At 40.7% G+C, this 12,119-nt stretch overlaps 1 pseudogene; it reads right to left on the bottom strand.

The window, feature by feature from the left end:
* Positions 1-1,710: 1,710 nt before the first annotated feature.
* LOC113939078 lies at positions 1,711-2,644 on the bottom strand (annotated as a pseudogene).
* Positions 2,645-12,119: the final 9,475 nt, after the last annotated feature.

Genomic DNA, 12,119 nt, shown 5'->3' with positions numbered 1-12,119 from the left:
ATTCCTCCCCGTCTTATGCAATTACCTATTCCCAGCCCATGATTCCCAAAGTTCAACAATCATTCATAAGTTGAAAGATCATTCATTGAGCAACTTTTTTTTTTAAGATTTTATTTATTTGTCAGAGAGAGAGAGAGCAAATGAGCACAAGCAGAGGGAGTGGCAGGCAGAGGGAGAAGCAGGCTTCCTGCTGAGCAAGGAGCCCAATGTGGGACTTGATCCCAGGATCCTGGGATCATGACCTGAGCCGAAGACAGATGACTAACCGACTGAGCCACCTAGGCATCCCTGGAACCTACTTTAAAAAAAAAAAAAGGTAACTTTGTTATTTCTCCAACCTTTTTTTTTTTTTTTTTGGATCATGCATTCATTTGGAGCCAACAAGTATTCCAAAGAAAAATCTCCAAATTGTGAAGAAAATAGGCATATTTCCTTTCAGAAAAATCAAAGCTAGAATGTTTAGCTATTTTTCTTTTCCTTTCAGTTAGCAACAATTGCACCTTGGATAAAGCTCATTGGCTATGATACTGCACAAAGCTAGAATGTTTAGCTATTAAAGAGTTTCCCCCAACTTGCTTTACATTAAGTGACTTCACTGTAGTGGCCCAGGAAGGGGCAGGCTCCCTCTTTCCAAATCACCCCCATCAGAGATCACCTGCTGCTAAGTAGCAAGAGAGAGGTTTGGAATGGATACCCCATCCAAGGAGTCTTCAAAGTGTTCAAACCTTCAAGTCTGTCCTCGAAAGGAAAAAAAAAACTTAATTTAAGAGTGAGAATACAGTGCTTTAGGACCAATGCCTCCAAATCTACATTCTTCAACAGTCCAAGAATAAAGGTCAAGTACTGATGTACCTCAAGGCTATGTATGGGCCCTCCATGCTTGGCAGTTATCCTCAGTGTAACTGCTTTCCATGGTGACCTTCCTCCTTGACTTCTGGGTTAAGCATAATGATGCCAATGCTGTCTCACAGTCATTAGCACTATCATCCTTTCTGTAAGGATTTCAGATGATGGTACAGGCTTGGTTTAATTCTTCCTTTTGCATTTATATTTAGCGTTCCTGTTTGGGGTTTTTTGCTTGTTTTTGCTTGTAGACTCCATGCCCAATGTGGAGCTTGAACTCACTGCCCAGAGATCAAGAGTCATGTGCTCTACCAATTGAGTCAGCCAAGTGCCCCTTAATTCTTCCTTTTGCATTTTAAGACTGTCGTTTCCTGTAGTTGCAAAAACTACAAACACATTGAAATTAAAACATGAAATCTTAGGAATCAAAAATAACACAGGGGCTAAAAAAATAAAATCTTAAAAAAGGGGTGCTTGGCTGGCTCAATCAGTGGAACATGCCACTTTTGATCTTGGGGTACTGAGTTCAAGCCCTACACTGGGGGTAGAGATTACTTAAAAAAATAAAATCTTAAAACAAAACAAAAATTTAAAAATAACACGGGACCAAAACCATGGTATGTGGTAGTCAACAGTGTAGCTTATACGCACATCACCCCACCTCACCCTTCCCAGAGGCAGGGTCAGGTTATCATGGTCCAATAGTCAAGTCTGAAATAGCAACCTAAACCAAGACCAAGCTGGGTTGTTCTATCCAAAGGAAGCCCAAGTGCAATGGAATTTCCATGTAAGTCAGCTCCAGACATCAGGACAGTGGTGCTGGGCTTGGGATGTAGTTCCCCTCAGCAGCAGAGTGGTATTTGGAGATTAATATTGAAAGCTGTGCTTGGTCTGGATATCATCAAGAATCTGCGGTAGTAGCTCCTCATCTTCAAATCGCCCCTCCAGGCTTGGGATCAGTGCCTTTGACTCCTCAGCAGTCTCTGGGCAAGGCTGGCCAAACAGGCCAACTCAAATTTATGAAGCTTCTTCTGGAGCAAGTGTGGGGTGGAAGAACAGATTCTTCTCACCTCAACATGTTGAGTTTGCGGACACTGAACACTGGCAATGGTCTCTTTGTTTTTGAAACGACTGAAATGGGCTGTGTAATTTGAAGTTTTCACGAAGACCTCAAAGTTTCTGTTCATCCTCTGCGCTCTCATTCTGTTGCTTTCGATGCTCCAGAAGCATATGAATCTCTGAATTTAGTAGTGTCTCGGCTGTTTCAAACTCTTTGGGGAAGATAAGCTGTGAGGTGTCCTCCTCTACGTCACCGGCCCACGGGTCGCTACCGCCGGCGGCCAACGCCACAGGCTCACGGTGTGGGAAACCGCACTCACACGCCGGAAGCACTCGCACGCCGGAAGCGCAGAAGCGCGCGTCTTGGCCTCATTGAGCAACTTTTACATGCTAGGCACTGGGAATACTATGAAGACAAGGACCTTAAAGTTTAGAGTGGAAACAGATAATTTCTTTATAGAGGGATAAATGAAATTAAGCTGAACGAACCGTTTGAACACAGAGGATCACCTCCCTCTAGCTCCCATCTCTCTTTCAAACTTCATACATATATTCCCAACATCTTCAATGGGATATTTCTTGGTCACCGCAAACTCAACATGTTGAGGTGAGAATAATCTGTTCCTCCACCCCACACTTGCCTAGCACCTAAACCCTCATCTTGCCCTGATATTCCCTATCTTGGTTAATAATACAACCACACATGCAGCTTCCAAGCATAAAGTCCCATGTCCTTTTTCATCGTCTTTCTCACCCTTTACATTCAAATAGTCACTCCCTAAGCATTTCTCAAATCTGTTTTCCCCTCCTTTTCATGACCTCTGACCGTTCCTTATTTTAATATCTTTTCTTCTCTGTACTATATTATTCAGTCGTCTGAATGGTCTCCTTGCCCCTCAAATTTTCCCTTCCAATCCAAATTACTAGAAATAGCATTTTACATCTTAGGGTTGTTATGCATTTCATTCATCCAGACATGTGGTCATCTCAAAAATTGTTGAGCTCCTGTTAGGCACCATCTACTGTATAGGTACTAGGGATATAAATGTGCATAGAATCAATTCCTAGCCTTAGAAATGCATGATTTAATGGGGGTAGGGGGTCATTAAACATCAACATTCATAAATATAGGCATTGAATATTATATTTAATATTTGAAATTTAAGGCAAAATATGAACCAAGTCATTAGAGAACTGCAAACAAAGAGCCCAAGGATTTGAGAGGAATGAGAGCTCAACTGCAGTTGGCAATCAAGAAAGGTTCTCTACAGGAGAAGTCTTGCAGCTGTGTCTTACCCTCTATTAGGGATTCTACATGGGGTTTTGCAAAAACCTCTCTTAGAATCCCAGAGGTGAAAGAGATTAATATTTGTTTAGAAATTACTATTTCAGGGGTGCCTGGGTAGCTCAGTGGGTTAAGCGTGGGACTCTTGATTTTGGCTTTGGTCATGATCTCAGAGTCATGAGATTGAGTCCTGTGTTGGGCTCCACACTGGGCATGGAGCCTGCCTGGGATTCTCTTTCTCTCCCTCTGCCCATCCCCAACCCCTGTGTGCATGTGCTCTCTCTCTCTCTCTCTAAAAAATAAAAAACTAAAAATACCATCCCAGGAAGTATAAGATCCAATACATACATTATTCATTTAATATTTACAAAAAAACTATGAGATAGATGTTTTTCTTTTTCTTTTTTTTTTTTAAAGATTTTATTTATTTGAGAGAGAGAATGAGATAGAGAGAGAGAGAGAGCATGAGACAGGGGAGGGTCAGAGAGAGAAGTAGACTCCCTGCTGAGCAGGGAGCCTGATGCGGGACTCGATCCTGGGACTCCAGGATCATGACCTGAGCCGAAGGCAGTCGCTTAACCAACTGAGCCACCCAGGCGCCCTGAGATAGATGTTTTTCATCTCCATTTTACAAATGAAGAAACAAGTTTAAATAAGTTAATTAATGTGGCTGACTTCATACCCCAGCTAGTAGCAAAGCCAGAGATGGCACTCAGGACCTACTGACCTCATTGCTCTGGCTCTCTCACACGTATCTCAAGAAGCTTATCCCTAAGGACCACAGCATATAATAAAGAAGAGCTTGGATTATGGCAAACATAAATGAGGATGTGCAGATCCATCACAGTCCATATGGGAAACAAAGGGCACACTCAGTTAGGTCATTGAGTGATGAATAAAAGAAACACTTATGAAGTCATAGGCAGCAGTACCAAGCCATTCATAAGGAATGAAGGCAGACTACTCAGGGTTAATAACAGAGGGGTACCACTCACCCCCAGGGCCAAAGGGGCAGAGGAAGGGAGTAGTCACCAAGACCTAAGACAGAAAACTATGTGGAGAGAGCCACCTAACAGACGAAGGATGCTGTCAACCAACAGTGACTTTGCAGGTGGAGAGCCATGGGAATGAATATCCTGACCCACTTCCCACTCAGCCTCTGATCTCTTGATGTTCTCTGCATTGGACAAACTCAACTAGAAGTCTGGGAGCAAGGTAGATCTTGGGAGAGTCTGGCAAATAAAAGAATGAGGGACACAGGAACAAATGGAATAGGCCATCATGGTACCTTAGCTGAGAAAATTAGGCATGATATTGCTGCCATTTCTTCAGACAACAATGAGTCTTGGAAATTACCTTTCAGACGGAGTCTTTTGAGTTCCAGGACTATATCTCATGCAACTTTCTATTCCCAATTTCTAGCATGAGATCTAGTATGTTAGCAGGCTCTCAGTGCATGCTTATTGAATTGACTTGAATTAATAAAGGAATTGTGTTGCCTGATAGGTATAAACTAAAAATGTTTTAGAAATATAATTTTCATCTGGGAGGGAGGATACTCCCAAATTTCTCAGATTTTCAGACTCACAGTAGCACTAGAAACTGGATAAAGTCTTGAAAAAAAAATGTGATTCGATAACTAAGAGAACTTGCATGTGGCTGTCAAGAATGACCTGTCATTTGTAGACATGCAGTTTTGATTTATTCCTCATGAGGTTCCCCAGGAGGAGGGAAAGGAGGCTGACTCAGCATTACTGCATCTTTATTCACAATCACTGAACACATGCAGAAGAGCAAAGATGATGCTGTCAACATCTTGCCAAGCAATGTGGAAGATTCCAACACAGTGTGTGTTGCTGTACAGACCCTCCAAGCAATGTGTAGTGAACGTGTGGTACTCAGATCCCTCTCTCTGTTGCCCACACATTTGTCTTAATGGAAGACACTCCCAACCCGTCTCACTCTTCATCACAAGAAGCTATTCAAAAAAATTAAAATCAGAAAGTTCTAGATCCAAAGGCCCTTATATGTGTTTATTGTATTCTTTCAATTTGCGGCTAAGGAAACTAAGACCCAACATGAAACACTGGTGGGATGCCTTACTTGCATTACACCTAACAAAGCCAACATGTTCAGTCCCTTACCAAGCAAACAGGTGTTGCACAAAGTCTGACCTTTGCTTTTGAAAATCCTTTGGCTGATGGAGAGTGTTGTTCTCAACCAGAGCCTTATCTGTCTGAGCCTCAGTTTCCTTATTTTATAAAAAGAGTATCACAATAACCTCCCAAGGTTATGATGATAAAAGTGAGTGAATGCATATAAGCTTAAAATGTAATAAAATTCATTCAGTTATTCACTAATAAATGAATGATATTCACTGGCAGCCAACTCTACCCTCCTTCACTTGGGCTTTGGAGACCAGCCCTTCTTCAAGGGTTCTTGAAAGCTTTCTTTCTTCTGTTTCATCCTTCCCCTCCCCTAAATAAACTTTTTATTTTAGAGTGGTTTTAGATTGACAGAAAAATTGGGAAGAGAGTTACAGAATTCCCATGTACCTCACATTCTGCCTTACCAATTTTTCTCTCTCTTGAAGGCCCTTCCTATCAGTGGACACACATTGTGCCTCCCATCTTAAAACAGAATGACAGCATCTTCTCCCTTCACATTCTCTTTGATTATTATTCTGTTTTACAGGAGAGAGCACAAGTAGGTGGGGTGGCAGGCAGAGGGAATGGGAGAAGCAGACTTCCTTCTGAGCAGGGAGCCCAATGCGGGGCTCCATCACAGGACCCTGGGATCATGACCTGAGGCAAAGGCAGATGCTTAACCAACTGAGCCACCCAGGCGCCCCCCACACACACCTTTTTTTTCTAAAGATTTTATTTATTTCTGAAACCATTCACATTTTTTCTATCTCCAAACATACCATTCTAAATTATCTCAAGCCTAGCCTACTGAAAGGTTTCTAAAGTTGTCTCCTTGCTTCTTTTACCTCCTCCTCCCCCAATTACTAATTCATATCTTAGTTTTAATTTCTCCATTGCACATATAACTATTTTAAATCTCATCATTCATTTATTAATCTATTCTTATCCCTTTAATTCAAACCTTTTGATAGTGGACACTCTATCTTGTTCACTACTAACCCCAAGGTCTTGAGACTGCTGGCACATAGTAAGGCACTCAGTAAATACATGTTCAATGAATAAATGAATGAATGTGCTCAGCAATAGAAGTGTAGTGGTGAACAAACATAAAAGCTTGTGATTGTTTTTATTACCTTCACAACAGGGGCCAGAGTATCAAAAAACCATCCATTCAGAGCCATGCAGATTTTCCCATCCTACCTACCTACCTTCCCATCCCACAACCTGAGAAGAATGAGTTGGTAGTTGAGAGCTTTGTGGTGGATTAGTAGAGGGTGGGTGACTTCCAGACACTAGCAGCAGCCCTGGATAAGATGGACAGTTATGAGATGTCAGGACTACACATCTACTAGGCAGTGCAGGGGCATGATACCATGAACTGAACATGTGCTCTGTGCTGGGAACCCTGCTCAGTGCTTCCCTCATATTATCTCATTGCATTAGATCCCAATCATCCCACAAGGCATCTGTTTGTTGCCCCCACTTTTCAGGTGAAATAACTGAGGCACAGAGGGATCGAGTACATTGAAGAAAGTTACAAAGCTAGTAAATGACAAATCAGAGATTCCAAAGCCTGGTTTCTCCCCACTGCATACTGCAGTTTTGAGAACTACATAAGACATATTGCCAGGTTATAATAACAGGGAGGTGAACCAATAATTGGATCCCAGGCCTCAGTAAGCCTAGAATTATCCAAGTAACTCTTGTCTGGGGTTGAATTCAGTGTCCCAGGTATTGGCCAGATGAAGAATCTTTTTGTGAGAAACTGGAATGATCATTAAAAATGTTACAATAGTAAGAATTAAAATGAGACTTCTTCCCCCTCTTATTCATTTCTCAACTCCCAGTAAATATTTACTGAGTGTCTACTATGTGCCAGGCACCTGCCAGATGCTAGGGATGTAGTAGTAACAAGACCGACCCATAATGTCCTTTTGAAGTTGCCTTTGGAAGAAATGAGGCTACATTCAATTCTTCACCACATATACCATTCAGTTTCAATTTCTTAATAACAATGGGGTTCTTCATGGTCTGGAGACAGCCATAGGTCTTCCAATGGTTTCCGTGGAGACGATGCATCAGTGATGAAGTTAGGTGACACCATTCTCATCCAGGTCATCTTTGTTAGCTTAAGAGTATGTCTTCCTTTAGCTAGTTGACCATTGCAAAAATTTGCTTTACTGGAGAAAACTTTGGTACCTTGTAAATTTATTGGTTGGGTCTGGGAAATGGGTTTTTTTTAATTTTTTATTTTAATCACCCAGTGCTCATCACGAAATGTGCACTCCTTAATCCCCATCATCTATTTCACCATCCTCTCACCCACCTCCCCTCTGGTAACCATCTGTTTGTTCTCTGTTAAGAGTCTGTTTCTTGGTTTCTCTCTCTCCTTTTGCTTGTTTGTTTTGTTTTTTAAATTCCACATATGAATGAAATCATATGGTATTTGTCTTTTTCTATCTGATTTATTTCACTTAGCGTCATACTCTCTAGCTCCATCCATGTCATTGCAAATGGCAAGAGTCCATTCTTTTTTTTTAAATTTTTTATTGTTATGTTAATCACCATATATTACATCATTTGTTTTGGTGTAGTGTTCCATGATTCATTGTTTGTTCATAACACCCAGTGCTCCATGCAGAACGTGCCCTCCTCAATACCCATCACCAGGCTAACCCATCCCCCTACCCTCCTCCCCTCTAGAAACCTCAGTTTGTTTTTCAGAGTCCATCGTCTCTCATGGTTCGTCTCCCCCTCTGACTTACTCCCCTTCATTCTTCCTCTCCTGCTATCTTCTTCTTTTTCTTTTTTCTTAAAATATGTTGCGTTATTTGTTTCAGAAGTACAGATCTGTGATTCAACAGTCTTACACAATTCACAGCGCTCACCGTAGCACATACCCTCCCCAATGTCTATCACCCAGCCACCCCATCCCTCCCACCCCCGACCACTCCAGCAACCCTCAGTTTGTTCCTGAGATTAAGAATTCCTCATATCAGTGAGGTCATATGATACATGTCTTTCTCTGATTGACTTATTTCACTAAGCATAACACCCTCCAGTTCCATCCACGTTGTTGCAAATGGCAAGATCTTTTTTATGGCTGAATAATATTCTATTATATATATGTGTATGTGTAAATATGTGTGTGTAATGGACACTTGGACTGCTTCCATTTCTTGGCTATTGTAAATAATGCTGCTGTAAATGTCAGAGAGCATGTATCCCGCTGAATTAGTATTTTTGTATTCTTTGGGTAAATACCCAGTAGTGCAATTGCTGGGTGCTGGGGTAGCTCTATTTTTAGCTTTTTGAGGAACCTCCATTCTGTTTTCCAGAGTGGCTGTACCAGTTTCTCACCAACAGTGCAAGAGGGTTCCTTTTTCTGGGAAATGTTTAAGAAGTGGTACTGATAGGCTTTGGGGGATTGATCAGAGATGAAAGGGATGAAGAAATGGAAGAGTCAAGGATAACTTCCTGGCTTTGAGTCTGAGCAACTGGGTAATTGGTGTTGTCACTTATTAGAAGAAATGCACTAGAAGAGGAACAGGATGTTTTGTTTGTTTAGGAGAAAGATCATGAAGTCAGTTTTGGATACGTTGACACAGAGGTACCCTATGAGACATTCTTGTAGCATGTTCAGTAGGCAGCTGAATACACAGGGTGAGATTGCAAAAAAAAAAAAAGAGAGAGAGAGAGAGAGAGGGAAAATACCTGGGAAATTATCAACATAAAATAATAAAACCACAAAAGTGGAAAAATATATCTTATGAGAGGTGAACTATGGAATTCAATAATTCAGAGAGAGGGAGTAGTTTTATATTATTTAAATAAGGCATTTTTAACTCTGTGAATTTGTTTTCTTTAACATCCAAATACCTTACTTTGGAAAAAAAACAATAAAAACAAAACAAAAGGGAAAGTAAATGAAACAAAAAAATCTGATGTCACCTTCTCTTCTAATAATTGTCTTCAAACAATCTCATCTTGCCTAGTTGTTTCAGCATCAAGTCGGATAACCATTCCCCCAAGGGAAAGACACAGAAATGGAAATTGAATTAAATTCTAACAAAGTGAGCCAATATATTTTCCCTCCACTTACGTGCAATCTGGTCTCATCCCAGTTGTGACTGATACTTCTGATTAAAAGAAAAAATGTGTGGATGATTTAATACAGGCAATACATACCCTGTCATGATCAAACCTTCTGGGTTTTTTCAATTTTGTGTTGTTTATAGCTTTTTCATTTTTGCTTTTTCCCTTGAGAATATGGTGGGATGCACATGGACTTTGAGACAGAACGTCTAGCTTTCCATCCCAGTTCTGCAGTCTCTCAGCTGAGTAACTTTCAGTCCCTTTTCTCAGACATGATGTAACAATTACCATCAGGGATGGCAAGACTCACACTTGGCCTGGTGTGAAGTGGGAACTAATGGCAGACACTGTCAGTTGCCTGCCCAATGTCTACGCTCTCTTTCTTTCTTTCTAACAGAACCCCAGTTTTGTTCAGGGTGGCAGTGTGCCCAACTTTTGGGCTGAACAATATGAAATTGCTTCTTTGTCACTTGAAAATGCTGAAATATTGGTAACCTCATGTGGTTCAATATAAGGCAAACAAACAAAATCTCTCTTCCTTGCTTTTCTTACTTTGAGAGGTGGCACAGAGTTCTTCTGGTCAGTGAGATGTTGCAGAAGGTGTGTGTGGAAACACCCTTTCCTAAATAAAAAGGTGAAGCCTATTTTATCCTTCCAGGACTATAGACATGGTATCTGGAAGAGCAGTTGACATAATGAAACTGTGAGGATGGAGGGGTGCCTGGGTGGCTCAGTCATTATGCATCTGCCTTTGGCTCAGGTCGTGGTCCCAGGGTCCTGGGATTGAGCCCCGCATTGGGCTCCCTGCTCCACAGGAAGCCTGCTTCTCCCTCTCCCACTCCCCCTGCTTGTGTTCCCTCTCTCGCTCTCTGTCAAATAAATAAATAAAATCTTAAAAAAAAAGAAAGAAAGAAAGAAAAGAAACTGTGAGGATGGAAACCATACACTAGAGATATTGGGGCAGAAACCTAAATAACTTCCTTGACAAATAAACCTCTTCCTGTTTTAAGTCATAGGTTATTTGGACTTTCTGTTGTCTGCAGCTGATGGAGATCCTTTCTGATATTGGGCTCATCAACTGTGTTTCTCTTGACCTCTCTCTCTCAATAATCACTTAAGTTTTTTAAAAATTCAAGATTACTAGGGTTTTGAGATAGGACTTCTTCCCAACTCTGAAGTGAGTAAGTCCAAGCTACTAGATGGAAAGATCTCAGCATGAAATAGTTATTTGGTGAATTGACCTCACCCCTCAGAACAATCACTATAATTTCTTGAGCACATATGATGCGAGGCATCTACCAAGCCCTTTGCATACAAGGTCTCATTTAATCCTCAAAATAACCCCGTAGGAAAGTAACACTAATCACTGCCCACTATAAAGGAGAAAAACAAGCAAGAGAGGTTAATCAACAGGTTCTAATGGACTAGACTAATCTAATTCTGCTAGAATTCATGTCTCTTCCTAGCTTCTGTGCCACACTGCCTTGGTTTATTCCTTGTGCTATGACCAAATCTGGTAATGGTTCCCCTCCACGCCCAGTTCATTTTATTTCTTTATCCTGCCTTTCTCTGTAACAACACTGTCCAATAGAACTTTCTGCAATGATAAAAAAAAAACTCTATATTGGCCCCCTTCAACACAGTACTATTACCCAACACTAGCAATATGTTCCCTGTTTTTTGAGTTTTTTAAAATTTCACATATAAGTGAAATAATACAGTATCTTTGTCTGACTTATTTCACTTAGCATAATACTCTCAAGGTCCATCCATGTTGTCCCAAATGTCAGGTTTTCCTTCATTTTCATGGCTTAATAATATCCCATTGAAAAATATATACCCCATTTTCTTTATCTATTCCTCTGTCCGTGACCCTTAGGTTGTTTCCATGTCTTGGTTATTATAAATAATCCTGCAACGAACATGGGATGCAGATATCTCTTTTAAAAAGTGATTTCATTTCCTTTGGATATATCCCCAGAAATGAGATTGCTGGATTGTAGGACTGTTCTATTTTTAACATTTTGAGGAAACTTCGTATTGTTTTCCATAGTGGCTGCCTCCATTTAAATTCCCACCAACAGTACACAAGTGTTCCCTTTTCTCCACATCCTCACCAACACTTGTTATTTCTTGTCTTTTTTAATTTTTAATTTTATGTTAGGTAAAATAAATAGCCACATGTGGCAAGTGACTGCCAGATAGGACAGGGCTACTTACTACAACCAGATCCTGTCCATTAGGTGTCAGCTCTTGGCAACTATGCCCTTGATAGTCCTGATATTTTCCAGGGTTGATGGTTGTCCTCTACAGACCTTGCTTGTGGAATTCACTAGAAAAGACCAACCCTTTCAGTAACACCCACATCTTTCTTTAAACTCAGTCCTACAAAAATGATAGCATCTGTTTTCATTGTGTTATGTGTGACTCTTTTGCAGTAGAGGTAAAATATCAAAGTCACTGTAAAATGATGGTAATATGTGTGACATTTTTGCAGGTTACAAAAGCGTTGTGCGACCGTCATTTCTTGAGGTGAGTGATTTATCTCAGGAACTTGGGTATTTAAAGGACACAATGGTATGAGATAAAAACCAAATGAAAGCCATAAAATCCCATAGCCCTTTTATATTTCAAAGCTAAAGTATCATCTGTCATTTTCCTACTTCCAGCCTGGGTATTAAGTCCTCCTT

The sequence above is a fragment of the Zalophus californianus genome, chromosome 16, assembly GCF_009762305.2.
Source record: "Zalophus californianus isolate mZalCal1 chromosome 16, mZalCal1.pri.v2, whole genome shotgun sequence".
Classification (NCBI taxonomy): domain Eukaryota; kingdom Metazoa; phylum Chordata; class Mammalia; order Carnivora; family Otariidae; genus Zalophus; species Zalophus californianus.
The sequence above is the reverse complement of the archived record's forward strand: the minus strand, read 5'-3'. Positions and strand labels throughout refer to the sequence as shown.